The sequence below is a fragment of the Macaca thibetana genome, chromosome 3, assembly GCF_024542745.1.
Source record: "Macaca thibetana thibetana isolate TM-01 chromosome 3, ASM2454274v1, whole genome shotgun sequence".
Classification (NCBI taxonomy): Eukaryota; Metazoa; Chordata; class Mammalia; order Primates; family Cercopithecidae; genus Macaca; species Macaca thibetana.
This window is the reverse complement of record NC_065580.1, coordinates 34,259,917-34,276,822: the sequence shown is the minus strand read 5'-3', so window position 1 is coordinate 34,276,822 and position 16,906 is coordinate 34,259,917. Positions and strand designations below refer to the sequence as shown.

Below are 16,906 nucleotides of genomic sequence, written 5' to 3'. Positions count from 1 at the left end.
ATACATTCACCCAGGTTTGTAGCCCCACGCAGAGCTTAGTATTATTACTCTAGTTTATAGCTTTAGAAAATTTTAAAAAGCAACAACACATCTTCACCAAATTATGTAAAGTGTTACTATTTCCCAGAATGGTTTGTGGGGGAAAAAAGTACATATACATATAACTATTTAAGCACTTACTAATTTAGCAAATATTTACCTGCTGTTACGCAAAAAACACTGAGGTATATTTGCACATTTACAAAAATACAGCTACTCTGTAAGGAAGCTTGATATGTCTATTGTCCTAGCTCTAGGAAAGATGTCTTTTGATTATTTTATTTTTGTTATGTGTGTGTGTGTTTTTGTTTGTTTTTGAGTTGGAGTCTCGCTCTGTCACCTAGGCTGGAGTGCAGTGGCACAATCTTGGCTCACTGCAACCTCTGCCTCCTGGGTTCAAGCGATTCTCCTGCCTCAGCCTCCCGAGTAGCTGGGATTACAGGTGCATGCTGCCATGCCCAGCTAGTTTTTTGTATTTCAGTAGAGACAGGGTTTCACCATGTTGCCCAGTGTGGTCTCGAACTCCTGAGCTCAGGCAATCCACCCGCCTCAGCCTCCCAAAGTGCTGGGATTACAAGTGTGAGCCACCACGCCCGGATCTTTTGATGATTTTAAACCAATAGGTATAAAATAGACTATGTAAAAAGGGAAGTGAAATCTAATGGTACAGCTTAGAAAAATCCTCAGATAAAAGCATTTTTCCCAGAAAAACAATAGCAAATGATTTAATTTTTAAAAGATGGCCAAGAAAGACCAAAAGAAAATCAAAATACCATGGGAAACTCTCAAGATTTAGGTTAAAGGTTATTTTAATCTACAGTTAATATCTCAAAAACTTTTCATGATTTTCTACTAAAATTGGTACACTGAAACAATGCCTGACATATTTTCTCACTATATGTCTTCAACAATGCATGGTTGCTAATGACAGCATTTGCTCATGAGCCTTCCCTGCAAGAGAGAGAAAGCCCCTGGGGTGGAGAATTTTCTACAACAGCAGACCTGCCATAGCAGATCTGTCAGGGTGAGTCAGACAGGCATTCTGCTCCCTAAGGATGACAAGAAAACAAATAAAAATAAAAGAAAATGCAAACATTTTCATAAAAGGCATTTGGCAAATTAGCAGCTGCCCTAAGGAATTCAAAGCAAGGGCAGAAACTATTAGCACTTCATTCACAAAAATGTTTTGATTTCTATATTTCAAATAGATAAATTAAACCATGTATTCTCTTCTGATAGTTCTGCACAAATATACATTGTGGAAACTTGGCCAACATTACAATGATTTCATTCACACACAGCTCATGCTCCTTTTTCATTTTTTTTTTTTTTTTTTTTGATACAAATACTTGTCAATTTCTACTACTGCAAGACACAGTGCTAGGCACTGGGGAATGCAAGGATGAGCAGAAACCAACAAGGACTGTATCTCCATCTTGCAGAGCCTACACAGTTTAATGAGGATGGGGAGGCAGGCATAGTAATTAAAAGTTCCTATAAGCACGTGAGAAATTGCAATGGGCACAAATCTGAAGGAGAGATATGTGGTGCTTAGAATCTATGAGTGGAGTATTTTAACTAAACCAGAAATTGAAAACAACTTCTATAAAGAAGTTCTGAAGGACCCTTAGATATTAACTAAGCAGGGAGGGGAAAGGTTATTGTGGGCAAAGGAAACACCCATGTCCTAAGGCATGGTGGCAGGAAACAGTATGATCAGTTGAGGGGGCTGAAAGGAGGTCATTGTGGCTAACGTGGAGAGTGCCAAGGCACTGTGGCATGAATGCGGCTGAAGACATGGGGGATCCACATCCTAAAGGGCCTCAGAGGCATGATACAGAGTTCTATCTCCACCCTGAGAGAGAAATAAAGTCAATGAAGCATTTACGGGGCGTGTGTCTGCATGTGTGTGTCTGCTTGTGGGGGTGTCATGCTGTTTGAGAGACATGACATGATCAGATTTGTTTTTATTCTGTATTTAATCAACTCTTAATTTTACCAACAGACAGCTATCCTTCTAACAGTTTCTGCATATGGTAAGAATAATTGGGGTTGAATACAAAGTGGTTTTACATCTAGACTGTGGAAAGTACAAATAAGTCTACATAAAAAGAAAATCACAAGTTTTGCAAGTTTTTATATGTAACACAGTGCAACTGAATGACTTTTTAAAATGTACAATTTGTATTCAGAGATAGTATAATTTGCTATTCTTAACATGAAGAGAATCAAGGAAAATTGCCTTCCTACTAAAACCAATTAAATATTTGAATCGCCTTTAAGGATGTACATTACACTCAGTATTTTACACAGTAAAATATCCTGTACCCACCAGTATTAGTTACCTGCAAAGAGGAATAGTGTCCCCCTTTTTTCCTGGGAACTTAGGAATAGTAAATGCACAAGAGGTTAGAAATACAAAAATTCTGAATCCATTCTGGGTATAGCATGCTGAATAATGCACTGAGTAATAACACACAGAATGACAATAACAATAGCTTGCTGTTATGAGTGACTTTAGTAATAAAAAGAAATCAACTCATAGAATATTATCATTTCAAGTCAATCTCGTAATATAGCAATATACCTATAGAATTATGGACAAAATTATACATGTCATAACATTCCAGTTTTTAATTGATGGAGTGCATGTTATGTGCTAGGTGTTTCCAACATTTCATATTATCTTTGTGAGATAGTTATTTGCAGGAGGGGTACTCACAGAGCTTGACAACCAGGCCTGCTGAAGCCTGAGTGTGAGTAATAGAACCTCACTTCATCCCACCTCCATGTAAACACTCAAGAAGGTGCTAATTTTGTTTTGCAGTAGTTATTTGCACCTAGTGAGGAAGCAGGCCTGTAGCCAGAGTCTCCAGAACAGCCTAGCTGATACCATGAGGAAAAAGAAAAAAAAGAGAAAGGCAAAGGAAGCTTCTCCTGCCTGATGGTGTTCTTGCTCCATTTAGGCAGTATCATCTGAAGCTATGTAATTTCACTGCAATGCTGAGGTCATATGAGAAGTCACAACTGCCTCTGAAACCTCACTGTGCTAACTCCTGTTTTACGTGTCTGTTCTCTGTTTTTTCTGCCTCTCTAGTTTCCTAACCATTTGCCATTAAAATCTTCTGTCTGTTGACTGCATTTCCATCCTATTGTGACAATATAGAAAGTATTACACTCATTTTATAAATAAAGACACTGACGCCCTAAGCATAACAGTCACTCATCCAAATTAACCAGTAATAATATTGAGGTTCTAATAAACACAACTGTGCCCTTTGCATATGTAACCGTTAGGAAAGGGCAAGAAGGCTGAAGACACACTTACAGGGTGAAGAGAAACAAAAACCAATTCTATAAATGTGTAATCATGACACTGTGTGGAGAAAATTTAGGTTGTTTCTTTTGATATTACACATGAAAATCATATATGATAATATGAATATGTTTATTTTACCATCAAATAAGCTCTATGACTACAGGAAATGTGTCTATTTCATTCACCTATTTAAGGCCAGTGTCAAGCAGAGCCCTGCATGTCATAGTCACTTAATACTTCAATTTTTAAATTTTCAAATGCCCATTGATTTAAATTATTTCATTTCTTCAATAAGGTGAAAAATGTAGTTTGGTTATTTGAGGACTATAAGTGATGTTTCTGTGAGGGTTTCTTGGATGATACTAATATTTAAATTGGTGGACTTTGATCAAAGCAGATTGCCGTCTGTGGGTGGGCCCCATCCAATCAGTTGAAAGTCTAAATAAAGACTGCCCTTCCCAAGCAAGAGAGGATTCTGCCAGCAGTCTGCCTTTAGATTTCAACTGCAATACCAGCTCTTCTTTAGACCTCCTGCCAATTTAGTGAGCCAATTTGTCCAAGTAAATTTCTCTCTCTTTCTACACACACATACACATGCACACACACATACAGCCTATTGGTTCTGTTTCTCTGGAGAACCCTGACATAATACGATTAGTATTAGCATAACTTTTTAAGAATATGGGTATTTCAGTATAAACAATCTTAAATGATGTACAGACTATTAAGATGGGGTGGAAAGAACATGAAGTAGAAAAGTCACAGGGCCAGGTCCAAGATTTCTCTATTTATTTATTCATTCACTTATTTATTCATTATATACTTTCTGAGCATCTATGATAACCCCAGACACTGTTCCAGGAGCTGAGGGTACAGTGGATAAGGAGGTTGACCAGCTCCTTCCTCTTATGCTTGTTTAAAACTAGTGGAATGGATGAAAAATATATAAGTCAACAATTGTGTTAGTCAGAGTTCCCTAGAGAGACAGAACTAATAGGATATATGTATATATGAAGAGGAGTTTATTAAGGAATATTTTCACACAAACACAAGGTAAAGTCCCACAACAGGCCCTCTGCAAGCTGAGGAGCAAGGAAGCCAGTCCAAGTCCCAAAACTTCAAAAATCGGGAAGCTGACAGTGCAGCCTTCATCTGAGGCCAAAGGCCCAAGAGCCCCTGGCAAACCACTGGTGTAAGTCCAAGAGTCCAAAAGCTAACGAACTTGAAGTCTGATGTCAAGGGCAGGAAGCATCCAGCACAGGAGAAAGATGAAGGCTGGAAGACTCAGCAAGTCAAGTCCTTCCAATTTCTGCCTGCTTTACTCTAGCCACGCTGGCAGCTGATTAGCTGGTGCCCTCCCAGTTTGAGGGTGGGTCGGCCTCTCCCAGTCCACTAAGTCAAATGTTAATCTCCTTTGGCAACACCCTTACAGACACACCCAGGATCAATACTTTGCATCCTTCAATCCAATCAAGTTGATACTCAATAGTAACCATCACAAGTAAACAGACAAGTTACTTTCAGAAAATAAAGAAAAAATAAAACAGGCAGGTATGATACAGAATTCTTTAGAGTGGGTAATCAAGGAAGGCTTCTCCGAAGAGGTGACTTTTGAGTGGAAAGATGACTAGAAATAAGAAGCCAGCCATGCCAAGATCTGGAGTCAGAGCGTCTCAGGCAGAGGAAACAGCAAGTACGAAGGCCTGGAGGCAGGAGAGTATTTGCCCAGAGTACCTGATACAAATTCCTTGGCCTCTCTGAGCCATGGTTCTTCATCTGTAAATTAAGGGTGATGAGACATAAAGAGTTGTTGTTAGAATGAGATAATGTTTATAAAGTCTGAAGCACAACTATGGCATATAAAAGAAACTTGAGAAATGGTCATTATTAAGGGAGTGTAGTAGAAAGATATAATTTAAACTGGGAGCAGGCGAGCATACAGAAATGACTTTCAAGGACATTGGAACTAAACTTTGAAGGATGAACCAGAGGAACCAGAGACTGTCAGATGGTGAAGGAGGAGAATATTCTAAGCAACATTAACAACACACATGTACACCATGCACGCACACACATGCGTGGGCATGCACACACACACACACATCACTCATATCCTTACTTCACTGTGGTTTTGTTGCTGGTGAGCAGGTACAGATTCTTGACTTCACCGCACAAAAGAATTTGAGAGCAAGCCTAAAGTAAGAGTAAGTAAAGTGTATTGCAAAGCAAAAGTACACTCTGAGAGGCAGAGCAAGCTACTCAGAGGGAGACAGCAGTTAGTGCCTCAAAGGAATTCCTTTTATGGAAGCTGTACATACATTTTCATAAAATACGACCTGGGAAGGTCAAGTATGCAAAGGCAGACCTGCTGCTGGAGCACGCGCTTAGCTGTAACACACACCGCATGTATCATGCCCTAACACAAATCGTGTGTATCATGAGCATATAAAATCTCCACCTACGGGTGCTTTTATTATTATTATTATTAAAATGAGGAAAACGTTACTAAAAGCTAAAGCTTGAGCCTAGTTGCATATGCAGGACACCAGAGAAGCCCCTGGCCACCCCCTTTCCTTTCTCGTCCCCCTTCCCTTCCCCCAAGGCAGGAATTTGTACCTAATAGCTTCTCTGGTGCTGATTGCTTGGAGAATGGGGAAATTCCATCAGGAATAAGAAACTTCTATTCTCTTTCCCAGGCCACACTGGATGTCAGGAACTTGTAACTATCTGGTTGGTGGTCTGCTGGTATCCTGCAGGACTGCTTACCTTGCAAAAGAGGTACTGATGCACACGAGGATGCAAGGGATGTAGAGCTGTGTATGGAGGGCCCCGTGGGGCTTCACACAAGGGTGCGTCCGGAATTGGTGGGTTCTTGGTCTCACTGACTTAAAGAATGAAGACGTGGACCCTCGCGGTGAGTGTTACAGTTCTTAAAGATGATGTGCCCGGAGTTTGTTCCTTCAGACGTTCAGATGTGTCTGTAGCTTCTTCCTTCTGGTGGGTTTGTGGTCTCGTGGGCTTCAGGAGTGAAGCTGTAGACCTTCACAGTGAGTGTCACAGCTCATAAAGGCAGTGTGAACCCAGAGTGAGCAACAGCAAGATTTATTGCAAAAAGTGAAAGAATAAAGCTTCCACAGTGTGGAAGGAGACCCCAGTGGGTTGCCCCTGGCTGCCTCCGAAGCCTGCTTTTATTCCCTTATCTGACCCCACCCACATCCTGCTGATTGGTCCATTTTACAGAGAGCTGGTTGGTCTATCTTAGAGTTGATTGGTCCGTTTTGACAGAGTACTGATTGGTGCGTTTACAATCCTTGAGCCAGACACAGAGTGCTAGATGGAAAAGTTCTCCAAGTCCCCACTAGGTTAGCTAAACACAGTTAGCTAGATACAGAGTACTGATTGGTGTATTTACAAACCCTGAGCTAGACACAGTCACAGAGTGCTAGTCCTCCAAGTCTCCACTAGGTGGTTAGCTAGTTACAGAGTACCAATTGGTGTATTCACAAACCCTGAGCTAGACACAAAGTGCTGATTGGTGCATTTACAATCCTTGAGCTAGACACAGAATCACAGAGTGCTAGTCCCCCAAGTCTCCACTAGGTTAGCTAGGTACAGAGTGCTGATTGGTACACATACAATCCTCTGGCTAGGTATAAAAGTTCTCCAAGTCCCTATCCAGTTTAGGAGCCCAGCTGGCTTCACTCAGTGGATCCTGCACTGGGAGAGCAGGCAGAGCTGCCCCCAGTCCCGAGCTGCCCCTGCACTCCTCAGCCCTTGGGCTGTCGATGGGAGGGGGCGACGGAGCAGGGGATGGCACCCCTTGGGGAGGCTCAGGCCGTCGGGAGCCCACCGCAGGAGGAGGAGCTCAGACATGGCAGACTGGCGTCTCGGGCCCTGTCCCGCGGGGAGGCTGCTAAACCCAGTGAGAATTTAAGTGTAGCACCAGCGGGCCAGCACTGCTGAGGGACCTGGTGCAAACTCCGCAGCTGCTGGCCCCGGTGCTAAGCCCCTCAGTACCCTGGGCTAGCAGCGCTGGCTGGCCACTCCATGTGCGGAGCCCGCCCAGCCCGGCCTGTACCGGCCAGAACTCGCACTGGCCTAGCACCCTGGTAGCCCCGGTTCCTGCCCGTGCCTCTCCCTCCACACCTCCCCGCGAGCAGAGGGAGGCAGCTTCCCCCTAGCTAGCCCAGAGAGGGGCTCCCAGGGTGCCGTGGCAGGCTGAAGGGCTCGTCAAGCACTGCCAGAGTGGACACCAAAACCAAGGAGGCGCCGACAGTGAGGGCTGCTAGCACATTGTCACCTCTCAAGGGGACAAAGTCAGTATGGCCGCTGATATGGTTTGGCTCTGTGGCCCCAACCAAATCTCATCTCGAATTATAATCCCCAGGTAACAGAGGAGGGGCCTGGTGGGAGGTGATTGAATCATGGGGGCCGATTTCCCCCTTGCTGTTCTCTTGATAGAGAGTGAGTTCTCTTGAGATCCAGTTGTTTAAAAGTGTGTGGCACTTCCCCCTTCTCTCTTTCTCTCCTGCTCCTCCATGGTAAGACCTACTTGCATCCCTTTCGCCTTCCGCCATGATTGTAAATTTCCTGAGGCCTCCCAGCCAGGCTTCCCGGACAGCCTGCAGAATTATGAGTCAATTAAACCTCTTTTCTTCATCAATTACCCAGTCTCAGGTAGTTCTTTATAGCTGTGTGAAAATGAACTAATACAACTCCCTAATCTTACTTATCCTGCCTCAGTTTGATTGTTGTGTTTAAATTAAAATCACCCTACTTTGAAATTATAACAAAACCACAAAATTTTATTAATTTACATGCCAAATCTTTCAAAACTCATAGGTCTACTTTATATAGCTCGCAATGCAGAAAGGAAAAAGGGAAAGAGAGAGAAAAATATAGAATATGAATGGCAGAGATAAAAAGCCAAGAGACACATGGAGAACAATGATAGAGGAAGTAAGTGAATGAAGAGGCATCCAGGAAGGAAGAAGCGTGTGGATTTAGGGAGAGATGGAGATGATGGTAGAGGGAAAAAGAGGCCAAAAAAGGCGGAGGAGGAGGAAGCCGAATCATCCAGTTGTCTGGAGCTGAGCAGACCAGGCAAAATGGCAGCATGCTAACCTTGAAAACATTCTGGAAAAAATTGCTTAATAAAATGTATGTATTAGTTTCTGAAAAAATTATCTTTGACATTCTGACTGAAGGAATTCATGTTCCTCATTCAATATGGAAGCAAAACAAAATGTATTTCCATGCAACAGAAATATTTCTCACATAGCAATTTTTTTAATTCAAGAAACCAGGAAGGAACTTTGCCATGAGAAAAATGGAAGTAATTTCTACTGGCCTATCACTCATAAACTATTTTTCTTCCCCATTTCTTTTCCTTTACTTTCTATTCCACCATACTGCCTTATCTGGTCATGTGTGTATCTCTCTCTCTATTTAATATATACTTTCATTTTTCTTTCTTTTCCCTCAAAACATACATTCCCTCTTCAATCATTTTGTGAATGTTTGAAATCTATTAAAACATACCATCGTTGGCTGGGCGCAATGGCTCCTGCCTGTAATCCCAGCACTTTGGGAGGCCGAGGCGGACAGATCACGAGGTCAGGAGATCGAGACCATCCTGGCTAACACGGTAAAACTCTGTGTCTACTAAAAATACAAAAAATTATCCAGGCGTGGTGGCGGGCACCTGTAGTCCCAGCTACTCAGGAGGCTGAGGCAGGGGAATCCCTTGAACCCAGGAGGCGGAGGTTGCAGTAAGCTGAGATCACACCACTGCACTCCAGCCTGGGCGACAGAGCGAGACTCCATCTCAAAAACAAACAACAACAACAAAAAATATTATTTCAACATGATAACCTATGTTTACTGATTATGTTTTTATTTATTCCTGAGAAAAATTAATGTGAACTGCTTATTTTATCACAGCTCAATATCAACCCTGATTTTATTGTTAGCTCATTGCTAAAACTAAGAAATGTCCATTGACTTGCTGAAAGCAATAGCATAATGCTTCTACTTTTGTCATTAATGACAGTGATTGTGATAGATGAGCACCTCAAAATTTCTGTGTGTAAACATAGAACTAACTCAGAAAATTTTTCTTTAAAAAATATACCCACCTGTTATTAATATAGTCACTACGTAAATAGTTACTCTGTCTTAAGATAGAGGAGTATGCAACCTCAGTATCATTGTTTACTAAAAAAAAATTTTCATGCTATCCATAATGCTTTTAGTAAAAAAGGGAGGCTCATAACAATTGTAGTGCAAATTAAAGCCGAATTTAAAAAAACACATAATTCTAATTGTTGAATTCCAAAAATAAATAGCCCAAATCATTCTTTAAAAAGTGCAGAGGCAGTTCAAACATCAGCATTCCAAGATCATGAAAAAAAAATCTTTTTTTTTTTTTTAGAACTCTCTAAAGATATGTGAAGGAAGGGATCCAGAATCCAAAGTAAAAGCCCACCACATGTTCACAGCTGCGGCATCTTCCACCTCCTAGAATCTTACCCAGGAGTAAAGGCTTTCCTAACTCAGCAGCCTTAAAGACCTGCCCAGAGGAAGCTGGTCCAGAAGGCGCTCTCCTGGTTAGTGTAGTTTGTCCAGTCCCTAAGGCGACTTGAGATTGTAGGCTGAGAGTGCATTTGGATGGGTTTACTAAATGGAAAGCCCTCTTTTTTTTTTTTTTTCTTTAAGTTCTGAGTGGATGCTGTAACTTTAGTCTCCCTCCAAAACTATTTGGAATCTCTGAAAACCTTCATAAACTCAAGAAAGGACCTAACTATGTTTCTCATGGTCTCCAAATGCAGCATTGCCAAGATGCTGCTTGAACTTGTAGGGTGTTTTCTCTGACTGGGCTGCCTTCTGGCGCCTGATTTTTTTTCTGCAAGATTAGTTCAGAATACTGTGGGGAAGAGCTCCCTCGCCTGGCTCGCAGAAGGTAATGCTACTGGGTACGATTGCCTGAGTAGGCTAACTGCTTCCAGAAGCCAAATTGTTTAATTTGATCACGTGAAGTTTTCATTTTAGTTTGGAGAGATATTTTCTATATTTATAGTCCTTGATTTGTAAGTCCAAGTTTCATATATAAACAAATGCATAATTAAAACATCAATCCTAGATTGCTTGTATAAACAAAATGTATAATTTGCACATTGACTACAGATTTTCTTCAGAAAAACAACAATTACTTCATATGTGAGTTTGGAACTAATAGAAATCTGTTCAGCTGTGATTTATGTGCACTTCCAAACTGAGATTGTTACAGAGGAAACTGTGGCAGTTAATCAACATGCAAATGATATGTTTATGTATGACTTAAAATGAATTTTGACAGAAGTATGAATGCCAAATTTAAAGCTTTAGCCTTGCAATGAAAATTACACAAACCACAGAAAGATCTGACTTACCTATAGAAATATTGAAGTCAAGAGTTTTAATTAATGCTTGCCAGATTAATACTTTTCACTTGTTGATAAAACTCAAAATGCTAGAAGTAAAAAAACACTTTTGTACTCAAAACCTTTTCCGTCACCTTCATCTACAACATGTTATATTATTCATTCTAGTAAACAGTTTTTAGGCATGTCTTCAGAATTTAAATGAGTATATCTATGATATGGTTTGACTTTGTGTCCCCACCGAAATCTCATCTTGAATTGTAATACTATAATCCCACGTGCTGTGGGAGGGACCCATGGGAGGTAATTGGATCATGGGGGCTGTTTCCCCCATGCTGTTCTCGTGATAGTGAGGGAGTTCTCATGAGATCTGATGGTTTTATCTGACATTTCCTCTCCTGGTACTCATTCTCTTTCCTGTCACCCTCTGAAGAGATGCCTTCTGCCTGATTGTAAGTTTCCAGAGGCCTCCCCAGCCATGCAAAACTATCAGTCAATTTCTTTTCTTAATAAATTATCCAGTTTCAGGTATTTCTTCATAGCATTTCTTTTCTTAATAAATTAAGTATTTCTTTTCTTAATAAATTACCCAGTCTCAGGTATTTCTTCATAGCATTTCTTTTCTTAATAAATTAAGTATTTCTTTTCTTAATAAATTACCCAGTCTCAGGTATTTCTTCATTGTATTAGTCTGTCTCAGGTATTTCTTCATTGTATTGTAATAGACTAATACAATCTAAGTGGCCATACTGACAGAATTATTTTTCTCTGTTTATGAATATTTGAAGAAGTACTACAGTTTCTGAATCTCAAACATAAAAGTTCTTTTCACATTTATTAGGAACTTTACAAGGTTTTAAATAAAAGGAAGCAGTTGGTATGAAAAAGTGAGATGAAAACAGAAACAAAAAAGTAATTAAAGCAATTCTCAGTAATGTCCCTCACCTGTGCTTTATTTAATTCTCATACTGAATTGAAAAATCCTCAAATTAGTATGAATTAACATTTAATGAGTGTTCCACAAGTGTTAGTTACTATTATATACTAGGCACTGTGCTGATTGCATTCCATTCTTTATCCCCTTTAAACCTCAAGACTTCAAGGAAATTTAAGAAAATTGAGGCCAAAGGAGTTAAATAACTTGACCAAACTCACACTGCCAGGAAGTGGTGGAGCTGTATTTTCAACCAAGGTCTGGCTCTAGACCCCATGGTATTAACCGCCACCCTATACATTTCAGACTAAATGATTTATTAACAGCTATGATTTCTCTGACAACGTTTTGCCATTTCTTGAGTATACCACTGGTTAATGAATTTGGTGTGGAACTGAAGTTAGAGTTCACAGAGCCAGGATAGCACATAAAATGCCAACAAGAAAAGAGCCCTAAAAGGAAAAATATTAGCTTTGGATGTGAGAGACAACAGAGCATCAAAAGGGGATAACTAGAATGAAGACAAGTGAATTTGGTCAGATCTGGGCATAGATTAACTTAAATGACAAGGCTTCAGTATAGAGAATGGGATGGGTGTAAGAAAATTCTGTATATATACACATATGTATATATAGGTATATAATGTAATTATGAGGAGAAGAAAAAAATAGTAATCAAAAAGGTGAAGGTGGAAAGAAGGAAAAGAGAAGAAAAAAAGGAGAATAAAACGTATTTAGAACTTTCCACAGGATAACCATTTTTATGTCACTGCATGTAATTTTCATATTAACTGCCAAGCACATAGTAACTCAGAATACTTTTTCTCATTTTTAAAGATGAAAGTACTAAACAACATTTTGGAGAAGACTTACCTAATAGACTCTGAAGAGCCAAGACTTGAACTCACATCCTTTGATTCCAATGCTGTCCTGTGGGTTTAAGCAAAAAGAGGGAAGGAACTACAGAGAAATATCCTAGATGATTTTGAATAGATATCATTTGGTTTCTATACTGAAAATATTTTGAATATTACTTATAGTTGTGACACATATTTATTAAACAAAATGGAAAAAAAACATTTTCTAAAATTTCCTCCTGTTTGTTGCATTCATTTTGAGAGAAAAATATTTATACTTTTCTTATGAATTGGAATGCATTTTTATAATTCTGAAAATGAACTTTTTCATTTTTGTTTTTACCATCGTAGAAAAGGAGAATTATGCTTGAAATAGAGTCTATCAGGCATTGGTATAGATCCCTTTCTGCATCATTTGGGTCCAAAGGAAGAGGAAAAAGGATAAATCGTGACCAGCTAAGAGATCCAATAGATTGGAGGAAATTAGGAGGTGCACACTTTTCATTTGGAGATACTATTTTATTTGTTTTGATTTACAGCCCAAAAGTATCTAAGATAGGGGTATGTGTGTGTGTGTGTGTGTGTGTGTAACCTGGAAAACATTAAGTCAGGAGTATGCACCATGGTCATTGTGTCCTGGGCACCAGATAAGGTCCCAGTTCCCCAGATGGTGAGCACCAAAGGTTACAGTGAGATCTCCGCTTATTCCCAGATACACTTGCTATGAGGTGGCAGGTTAGATTTGCTCTTCTTTCGCTCCTCTTCTACTTGCTTTACATGGGGTAGCAATCTCCCAACGTTTGTGAAGAGTGACTGTCACTATTTTATATTTAACTGCACTGGTGAAGAGTTTATTTTCCTTTAAAAATGTTTTTATTTTTGTTAAATAACTACTTTGTCATTTTAATGGCAATCTGCATAGACGGAGTTAGATATGTGCTAATGTTGTCATCTTAAATCTAAGTTAGTTTTGAGGGAACCATCATCACACATTTTGAATAAAGTTAACATCATCCAAAACTAACACATGTATGTGGGAAATCCTTCAAGTGATTCTTTTTTGCATATTTGCAAACCTAGAGTATATCTCAAAATACTCTCAAGTACATAGCCTTGTATTCATGCAAGAATCAGATTTTAAGTGAGGGATTTTATTTTCCTTCAAATAAATGGATTTAATGTTTCTCTTAATTGTGTGTCACAAATTGGACTAAAATCTCACAGGGCCTGCCTATACAGGAATCTAAACAATACTAGTTTAGGGGAAAGTAAGAATTTTTTTTTTCTTTTAGGTGTTTATTCAAATAACATGTCATTCAAGGGATTCATTATTAAGTCATTCAAATTATTTTAAGGAGGAAGTCAAATCCTATACAAACCAATAAATTGTAAGTAAATATTTATGAAAGTTCATTTCACTGCCCATGGGAAGGTCACTATTCCTCTTTTACTCAAATTTTCTATATTACTAGGAGAGAAACACTGAAGTCAATGGATAATCAGTATGTGCCCACGAAGGCTGGAAATCATGTTGTTTGGAGACATACATCTACAACCTCACAACTAATCCAAAAGTCACAGACACACACTTGTTGATTGCACTTCCTTTCCTTTCTCAAGATTTCCATTTTCTTCTTTTTTTTCTCTTTTTCCTCTTTTCTGTTCCTCATCTCCACGTTTCTTTGTTCTATTTAGTTTTTTCTTCAGGTAATCTCTCAGGTAATCTCAGTTTTTCAAGCATCTTTATTGTGTATTTTTCTATTAGTCTCTCTTCCCTTTTATATAATCTGACATTTATTCTTTCTCATTTTTGTCCATTATATTATCTGCCATTTCTATCTCCTATTAAAGCAAACTAAATATGGCCTGAGAAGGACTCCATACTTCTATATTTGTGTCCTTGTGGATGAAGTCTTAGTCAATCCCTGCAGCCATATTTCAAACAGTTATACACTGCAGAGCGTTCAAACTGCATTCAATAAGGCAAACTCCAAGCTGTAACCAATCCAGCTGTTTCTTTACCTCACTTTGGATTTCTGTACCTCACTTTACTTTTTTTGCCTATAACTTTGTTCTGGCCATGAGGGATGCCTGGAGTCTCTCTGAATCTGCAGTGATTCTGGGGGGCGTCTCGATTCACGAATAGTTCATTGCTCGATTAAACTCCTTTACATAGAATTTGGCTGAAGTTTTTCTTTTAATACTCCTGTCCTTATTGTCCCCATTCTCTCCTTTATAATTCCAACCACCCACTTTATCCCTCTCCTCTTTCCCCCAAGGATAAAGCACTCCTGCAATTCCACTTTACCTCCCATGATAAGTAGATTCCACTGTTGTTTTTTCCTTTGTTCGTTTTTGGTTTTGCTTTGGCAATTCTCTTTCTTTCCCAAGGAATAGAAAACATTTAATTAAGAAACAACATTCAAATTTATCATTTGCTCTAGTAAGTATGATTGGCATTTTTAACTTTTAACAAAATGATATTTTAACCTTATAAATGAATTATACATACACACACACACACACACACACACACACACACATGTTAGAGCAGAGCTCTGTCTTGTTGCTGATGAGAAGTATTTTGTTCTCCATTATAAAATGTACTCTTTCTCTGAGACACACATCATGCTTCTTTGACATAAGCCAGCCTTCTCTTTATTGCCATTGTCTTAAGTTTCTGATCATACCTCCATGTTTGTCAAGGAGTAGATTTCTGCTTCATCCTGCGTGAATTCAAACCCTCTCTGCTCCCATCACTTCCGGTAACTTTTACCATCACTCTCAGGAAGCCCTTGTATCTTTTCTCTCTCAGAAGCAGACTTCCACCTGCTTCACTTGAACGTCTCTCAAGTTAGATACCCAGCATGGTCCTCCTACTGAAACAAGAGTGCCAGCTATACCATCAGAACATCTTTTTACATGCCTAGCTGATTTGGCTCAAAATTGAGTAGAGAGCCCGACTCTGAAGTGAAAGCAGAAACACTGGGCAGTAAATGATAAAATTTGCTTTGCTCTCAGTGGTTTCTGACAACCCCATGGCAGGATTGGGGTGGAAGGAGGAAGGAGATAAAGCCTAAAGCCTTAATACAGCGTGGACCCCAGAGTACTAAACCATCAGAGCAAAGGTGAATGAGAAGTAAATCCTCTCCTTTAGAAAAGGATCACAAAGAAATATGTCTGTCCAGAACTATACCTTCTTAAAGGATTTATAAACATTATCAAGCTTTCTCGTGAGTCTTTAGTTCAAATTATCAGCATTTTTCTTGTCTGAAGAAAGTTTGAGGGGAAATTTTAAGTTAAGTTAGTCCTGGCTTTAGTTTTCTAAAAAACAGAACTTCAAGATATTGAAAAGATAAACCTTAAAATAAAGAAACCCAGAGAAAGGATTATACAGCAGATGTATAGCTGAAAAGCGAATGATTGAATCTGCAGGGAAAATAAATTATCCAGAATGTGAAAGAACGAGTAAGAAAAGTAAATGACAGAATAAAAGAAATATTCAGCTATTCAAAGTTCCAGAAAGAATACCAGAGACACTGGAAGAGATGGCGGCTAAAGCTTTTCCAGAACTGTTAAGGGACATCAGTATTTAAATTCAGGAAGCTCTATGAATCCCAAGCTGAAAACGATTAACACCGAAAACCATTATAATGAAATTGCAGGGGCCCCTAAGGGCAAATAAATTATAAGCTATAATTTTTTGCTGTCAATGATGTCACTGTCTGCAGTCAGGTAGAAGACCCTGAATTTCCGGTTTTACAGCATCTATTTTTGGAATGAGAGGCCCTCATGATTGTTGCATCTGTAAATCCTGGTTTGTCTCTCCATCCCACTTTCATCTGCCCCATACCACTTGTTAATAGAAAGACTAACTCCTGCAAACCTATAGTTTCATTCTGGCTCCAGTGAAGTCCTGAAAATCCAGAATCTCAAATACAGCATCTATCTAAAACAGGGTAGAGACTCAACATCTCTCGTTCCCAACGCTGCTCTTTGTGATCCTCTAACTTTACTTTTCAATCTTTGGTGCTTGTCTATGTCCGTTGCATATTCAGCTGACCTCTCAGCACATGCCTCATTTTTGTTTCTCTTTTGGAGCCAAAGGATCATCATTTCTATGAAGCAAAAACGGGACACAAAACTGTACAGGTAGAATGACCTTTAACTCCACTCAGCACATATGAACACACACACACATACACACACACAGGCACACATACTTGCACACATTTCCAAAGGGCTGTTAATGTTAGGATAGGAGAAACCACTGGTAGGACATCAGGAGAACTGAAATTTAAAGGAATAATAAAGTGATGAATCAGCAGAGGTTAACT

At 39.4% G+C, this 16,906-nt stretch overlaps 1 long non-coding RNA gene across 1 annotated transcript; it reads right to left on the bottom strand.

Annotated features, from left to right (window-relative positions):
• Positions 1–817: 817 nt before the first annotated feature.
• On the bottom strand, positions 818–15,523 carry LOC126951176 (uncharacterized). The gene is made up of 4 exons (XR_007724375.1): positions 15,260–15,523; positions 12,586–12,642; positions 5,478–5,551; positions 818–1,088 (listed from the first exon to the last, which is right to left on the bottom strand). It is a non-coding gene; the product is annotated as an uncharacterized LOC126951176 (long non-coding RNA).
• Between the last annotated feature and the right edge of the window lie 1,383 nt (positions 15,524–16,906).